Source organism: Euphorbia lathyris, chromosome 8 (genome assembly GCF_963576675.1).
Source record: "Euphorbia lathyris chromosome 8, ddEupLath1.1, whole genome shotgun sequence".
Taxonomy (NCBI): domain Eukaryota; kingdom Viridiplantae; phylum Streptophyta; class Magnoliopsida; order Malpighiales; family Euphorbiaceae; genus Euphorbia; species Euphorbia lathyris.
The window spans coordinates 49,315,477-49,322,752 of NC_088917.1; the positions used below are offsets into that span (position 1 = coordinate 49,315,477).

Below are 7,276 nucleotides of genomic sequence, written 5' to 3' on the forward strand. Positions count from 1 at the left end.
TAACATCGCGATAGGATCGAGATTAACTATACCTTTTATTGGTGATGTAGTCGAGGATAATGGTTTCGCCACTGGTGTGTGTCCACCTTCGGCATTCCATATACTACTGTTGATAGCCATTTCCTCTAAAAGTTCTTTCGCTTCGACATATGTCTTCTTCATAAATAACCCTCCCGATATAGCATCCAATGAACCTCTGGTTATGGGATTTATTCCATTATAGAATGTCTGCATCAAAAGTTCATTGGGCAAGTGGTGATGTGGGTATAAACGTTGAAGTTCTTTGAAACGTTCCCATGCTTCATACAGGGTTTCATTTTCATGTTGTGTGAAAGATGTCAATTCTTTTATAATTTTTACGGTTTCGCTAAAGGGAAAAATTTGGATAGAAATGCTTGGGCTAATTGGTTCCAAGTTTGGAATGTTCCGGCCGGCATAGAAGTTAACCAAACTTTGGCACTGTCCTTCAAAGTGAAAGGAAATAGGTGAATTTTGACTGCTTCAGCAGTCACGTTAGTCATTTTAAAAGTGTCACAAATTTCTAGGAAATTTGTCAAATGGGTATTAGCGTTTTCATTAGGTAGTCCATAAAATGTCACATTATTTTGCAACATATTAAGCAAGGTTCTGCATTTATCTAGGGTCTAACTATACTGTTCGTTACACCAGCTACTCCTGGTGTAGCGAAATCCATAAGTCTGGGAGGAACTGCCGTATTTTTTTGCTGTGGTTCTGGGTTCTGTTTCTCTTTATTTTTCTCTTTATTTCTATTTTTGGTAATTGTTCTTTCAATTTCTGGATCGAGTGATTCCGGTTGAATACCTGAACTTCGAGTACTGCGCATGAACTTGAAATTACACGCACGAACTGAAAATACCTTCAAAAAATTTGAAAAATAAAATTGTAAGTAAATTTAAATAAATAATATATAAAAAAATAATATAAGTATATATAAACCTAGATTTGGAATAAAACACGAAAAATCTAAATTTTTATAAAAAAATTTGGCATTCCCCAGCAACGGCGCCAAAAACTTTTTGAGCGATTTCCGCAAGTGCACGGTATACGTTTGTAGTAATAAAAGATATTGAACCCATAGGGACCGCTTTTTCATGAAAACTTATTTTAATATAGTTTAATTCACGTCTTTAGGTTTAACATTAGAAAATCGTTTAATTAATTATATTGGTCTGGTTTAGATGGAATTAATATGTTGAAACTTAGAATTCAATTCTGTCTTGAGATTTAATTACAAGTCAGGAACTTTCGTATTTAGAATAAGAAGTGCACGAAACTTGCTCGCATTAAGCAAGAAAGCAACTATAACCTTGTTAAGATTATAAACATGTAACAACTCATAATTTTATGCAATTATCGAGCTTCGAACTGCAGACGATCTTCCTACGATCGGGCAAGATCGCTACCTTAATCAAATTGGTGTTTTATGTCTGATAAGCCGAGCTATCGATCATACCATCCATAAATCCTAATTCTTTTACGTGTTCAACAAAGTTTCTTTATAAATATATTTGTGTAAAACGTTTTAATGTAAACACCAGTATATTACTTTGAAAATCATTTTGTCAGAATAACATCAAAATAACAACAGAAAGAATATATTGAATAGAAAAATGTATTATTATAGAATTGTGAATCTTCACAAGTTAACATAGAAGAAGAAACATGGATAGCATTTTAACTAATTTGAGTTCCGGGTTGTCAATCCTTTCCTCAAACTTCGTAGGTTTGTCAGACCCTGTGGCGCTTCAGCCGTTAATCCTTCTCGCTGAATCCTCGAAATAGAGATCGTTGGATCCACTATCAGAATGTGAACTTGTCTTCGAACAACTCTTAAATCTAAACTAAATGCTACTGTGTTTGTAATTAATCTAAGAACAACTTGTGTACAAGAAGTTTGCTTTTGCAGAATGAAAAACTAAACTCTGACTCTTTTCTGAATCAGAACTTCTTCAACATAATAACAACTCTCTAAAACTCTAACAACCAATATGAATTCTGAAATAATCCACTTATTTATAGATGCTAAAGGGTTGTGGTTGAAGGGTCGTGTCCGCTGTGAAGGGTCGTTTCTATCCGAACAAACAGACGTGTTTTTTGGATTTTTGACATGTGAAATCAGTGCTGGAATTGCTACTGTTGCTACCGAGATTATAGAATCTCAGTCGCAACCTGGGGCTGAGAATTATTGCTGAACGAAAGTCATTTTCCGTGTCTGAAGTTAGCATGTCGCGACCGAGATGTGGGAATCTCGGTCGCGACACGGGTGTTTATTCCCGGTCTCGTTCGCTTCCTGTCTCCTCATATCGGTCTTTTGAATTACTCGTACTTTTGGCTCGTAACTTAGGCTTTTCTCTCGTTTTTGCTCCGTTTTAACTCCTATTTAGATTTAACCAAATAATTAAGTACCTTGCATCAAAGAAACATATAAAGACGTAAAAGTACTCTAAATGAATATAATTAGCACGATTTCAATATAAACATGATGTATTTATTAATGATATTTTAGGTATATTTTGGGCTTATCACCTACAAATGGACAATCTTATAGATCCACTTAAAGAATCCCTCACCCAAAAGGTTCATGATCATCATACGAACGCTTATGGGAATGTTTTCAGAAACAATTGGCTTAGTCCAAGTGGGAGATGTTGGGGTCTAGTGTCATATAGACAATTGTTGTCGGATATAAACTATTTGTAAATGAATTGTTCATTATCATTTGTTTTATAAGATATAGTAAAGTAAACTATATAAAGGCATTAATCTTTGATTAGAACTAATTAAGTCAAATAAAAGAAATCCCAAGTTTATTTAAGTGATCATAAAGTGTTCATACAAGCATGAAGTGAGACTATACTTTATAATAAGTCAATAAACTTAAAATCAACCCAAGTCAATTAATATGTTAAAGGGGTTGACATATTACTGTTGAGACTTGCATGTAACAGTGTTTTCTATCGAGACAGAGAGCTGATCTCACAAGCTTTAGATATGGAGATATATAGACAATTGTATGGATCCGGTGAAGGAGTTCATTAGGATTGAGACCCGACTTGAGATAACAGTATGAATAGATTTATCTAATTGTCAATTGTTCATCTCATTGATGTTAGTAGGTATAAGTAATCCTCAGACTCAAACAATCATTAATTAGTGATTCTGGATTATGGAGTGTGATGTTTTGATTCTGTGCGAGCATGGTCCACTACAGGGGAGGCCCTCGGGTGTGTGAGAGCAGGGTTGGGTATCACATAAAGTAATTGCAAGATAGTTAAAGTTAGATTGAGCATTCGTCACTCCTGATAAATAAGAGATATATCCAAAGGGCCGCTTGTGGTGAATTGACTGAAATCCTTGCAAGGTTTCACTTAACTTATCTTTCAGAGTTAATTCCACCTGGACAAGTATAACAGACTCTTCGTTATATATAACATGACACGTTCCATGGTTATAAGAATTGTCTGAAGGATATAACTGATGAAGAATCGAATTATACTGGACCTAATACGGAAAGGTAAACGTCACTATTCAACCTGGCTTCTTATCGCATTGGGGGAATGTCTAAGGTTCTGCTAGTAACAACTCTCGAAGTCATTCTGTTATATATAAGTTGAAATTAATCAGGTTGAATTGATTCCAATAAATATATACGGCTAGCAACGATAAGAACCTAACGGGTCGCACATGGGACTTGGAATTGGAGAACAGAATGGTAATTAAAAGACAGGAAGTATATGGGCTGAATTTTGTACATTGGGGATGAAATAATTTAATTGATAATTATAATTAGATTATGGTTATAATTAAATTATCTGATTATGGAATAATATTGATTAGAAGGTTTAATGTGATTATATCTCTAAGTAATTAAATCTTTAACATAAATAAATATCTAATTAGGATTAGAATTATTATCTAGTTATATGAAGATATAAATAAAGATAATGATTATGTTTATTTAATTATCTAATTAGAAATCCTATTCGGAAAGGGATTCTAATTAATTAAATATCTAATTAGATTAGGATTATCATTTATTTATTTATATTAAGATATAGATAAAGATAAAGATAATATTTATTTATTTATCTATTAGTAAACCCATTTGGAATAGGATTCTAGTTAAGTGATTAAAACCTAATGTGATTAGGGTTAATATTTGGAAGACTATAAATAAGTCCTTATACCTATGGATTTCGGCCAATGCATATTCAAGAGGCTAAGGATTTCTTCCGAATTTATCTCGTCTTAATTACTCTTTCGTTTACTCTCTCTTTGATCTCGTGTTGATTCCTTTAGAGGCAATCAATTTAGATTGCTATTCATTGGTTGATTACTAACCGTTTTCTTTTCTATTGATTTCATTATTCATGAAATATGGTTGAGAAGTTGTGAGCACTTCGTTTACAACGGTAGATAGATCTTTAGAAAAGGTACCCTTGTTTAATCCCTCTTTATATGAATTAATGATTAACGGATCTTGGAAAATAGATAAAATAGATAAAATTTTATAATTCTGCTGTGCCTAGACTTATCTATTTTCCTTCAACTGGAAATCCTTGCAAGGTGATAGTATTAAGAGTAGAAATGAAGATTTCACTTAACCTATCTATTCAGAGTTAATTCTACCTGGACAAGTAAAATATACATCTCATTATATGTAACTTGACATATTCCATAGTTACAAATTCGTCTAAGGATATACCTAATGAATGATCGAATTATACTGGAAGTAATATGGAAAGGTAAACGTCAGTATCAACCTGGCTTCTTATCACTCTGGGGGAATATTTACGGCTCTGCTAGTAACAGTCTTCGAACTCATTCTGTTATATATTTAGTTGAAATTAATTTGGTTAAATTAATTATAATAAATATATAAGGTAGTAGCGGTAAGAATCTATTAGGTCGCACATGGGACTTAGGATGAGAGGATGAAATAGTAATTGAGAGGGTGGAAATTATGGGGGCCAAAATTTATATATATTAGGACTAATTTAATTTAATTGATAATTATAATTAGATTACAGTTATTGTTAAATTAATGTATTATATGATAATATTAATTAGGAGGTTTAATTTAATGTGATTATATCTCTAATTAAATTAATTTTCTAACATAAATAAATATCTAATTAGGATTAGGATTATTATTTATTTATATTAGATATAGATAAAGATAATAATTGTATTTGTTTATCTAATTAGTGAATATGATTCTAATTAAGATTCTTAACCTAATGTGATTAGAGTTAATATTCAAGAGACTATAAATATCTCCCCCAGGGCTATAGAATTCGGACAAGCAAAAATCAAAGGGAAGAAATTCTTCCGAACTCCACTCGTCTAATTACTCCTTTCGTTTACTCTCTCTTTGATCTCGTGTCGATTCCTTTAGAAGTAATCAATTTAGATTGTTATTCATTGGTTGATTACTAATTGTTTCTTTTCTATTGTTTTCATTGTTTGTGAAATACTGTTGAGAAGTTAGTGGGCACTTCATTTGCGACGGTAGATAGATCATCAGAAAATGTACACTTGTTTAATCTCTCTTTATATAAAATAACGATTATTGGATTTTCGAAAAAGGGAAATAGATAAAAATTTAAAATTCTGTTGTGCCTAGGCTTGTCTATTTTCCTTCAAAACCTGAGCCTGACGGATACTATTCAGCTTCATTATCTCCTAATCACTTGCCTTAGTAAAAAAGGACGCTTCTAAAGGCATCCTAACTAGTTGTGCAACTTATTTTGCTATTTGGGGGTACTCCAGACGAGGCCTAGAAGGATAACAAGCCCTCTAGAGGTGCAAAGTAACAACTAGATCAAAACTTTCACAAAACTACCAAAATCAGCACTTAAAACAAGAAAAGTTACATTATAGGTGTTGAACCTAGTGTATTTGGGCAGTTCTTCGGGAGGAATAACTACCTCTTTGGGGATGCACTCCGGCTAATCAAGAATAAGGTCGGGCGATGTCCTTTCACCTTGGGGAATGGAATTTGTGGACGAATGAGTAAGGGGAGCTTCAGGGCCTATGATAGACTCCTCTAGTAAAGGATCTTTTCAGAGGGTACTACCTTAATCCTTTTCGAAGAGGGAGCATCAAGATTAGCCGTAGAATGCTTCAAACCAATACTTATCCCAGTAGCCTTAACAAATTGGGCCTTAGTCTTAGAAGACTGGACCCCAGCCTTTGTTGGTTTACCTTTTGATGGGTCTTTCTCCTTTGGTTTCACCATCTTCTCAAATTCCTTTCCTGAAGCCTTGCTATTTACATGCTCTTTATCCTTCGAAGCAACTTCCACTTCTGCAACCACTTCCTCACCAGACATAAAAGGCTCTGCCAAAGAATCAACAATATCGTGTGCAAACTGTACTCTATGAGAGTCAGGAGGCACAAAATAAGACACCAGAATAACATTAATGGGTCCAGTATTGCCCATGGCAGGCTCGACAAAGTAAATAGAAGCCGAAGCAAACACTCCTAAAAATGAAAAGTTTAAAGGAAAGTTTAAAAAAGGGACAAATCCAAAAATCAGTTAGAAACTCGCCAAAGGTAGGACCCCATGTTCCATCCATTGAAACTCCCACAGAGCTAGAAGAGCCTGAGGTAGCAGAAGAGGAAGTTAGTCCTGTGGGCATAGAAATAGAGGAAGCATAAGCAACCTTCTCCACCTCCTTAGTAGTTTTCCATTCAACCAGTTGGCGAGCTAGTAATATTTTCCAAATAGTACTCATGTTACAGGCTGTGAACATAGGAATTAATGAATTAAAATAAGAAGGCATCAATACACACCTGCGAGCAACTTATCGTATTGAGAAGTTCCCTCTTTATAAACTATGTCTCAAGGAGCATGCAGCATGAATGGCATGTTCTCAACCATATAAGTCAACAACTTCTCTCAGGTGAAAGTAAAAGGCAGCTTGGTTAGGTAAGTGTGCATGTGTTTCTCCGGAGGAGAAAGCGGAGCCAGCTCACAAAACTTATCCTTCTTCATAGCAGAAGGGTTCCAAGAGGTGCGGAAGGGGAATCCCTCAAGATACAGAGCCCCATCCAAAGGCTTTCCTCCTTCATCTTTTAATAGGAAGATCCAGAACTGAGAGGGCTTGAAGGTCTTGTTACTAGATGGCCTATCAAAAACAAAAGAAGGTTCGTTTGAGGGAGCCTTCGATATCCACAATGAATCATCATTTTTTCTCACTAAAGGAGTCCAAATATGGCGGAACAAATGTCCAGTCCGATCAAAGTTCAT

General features: G+C 34.5%; 1 non-coding gene across 1 annotated transcript; it reads left to right on the forward strand.

Annotated features, from left to right (window-relative positions):
* Positions 1-250: 250 nt before the first annotated feature.
* Positions 251-357, forward strand: LOC136204921 (small nucleolar RNA R71). The gene has a single exon (XR_010675733.1). It is a non-coding gene; the product is annotated as a small nucleolar RNA R71 (small nucleolar RNA).
* Positions 358-7,276: the final 6,919 nt, after the last annotated feature.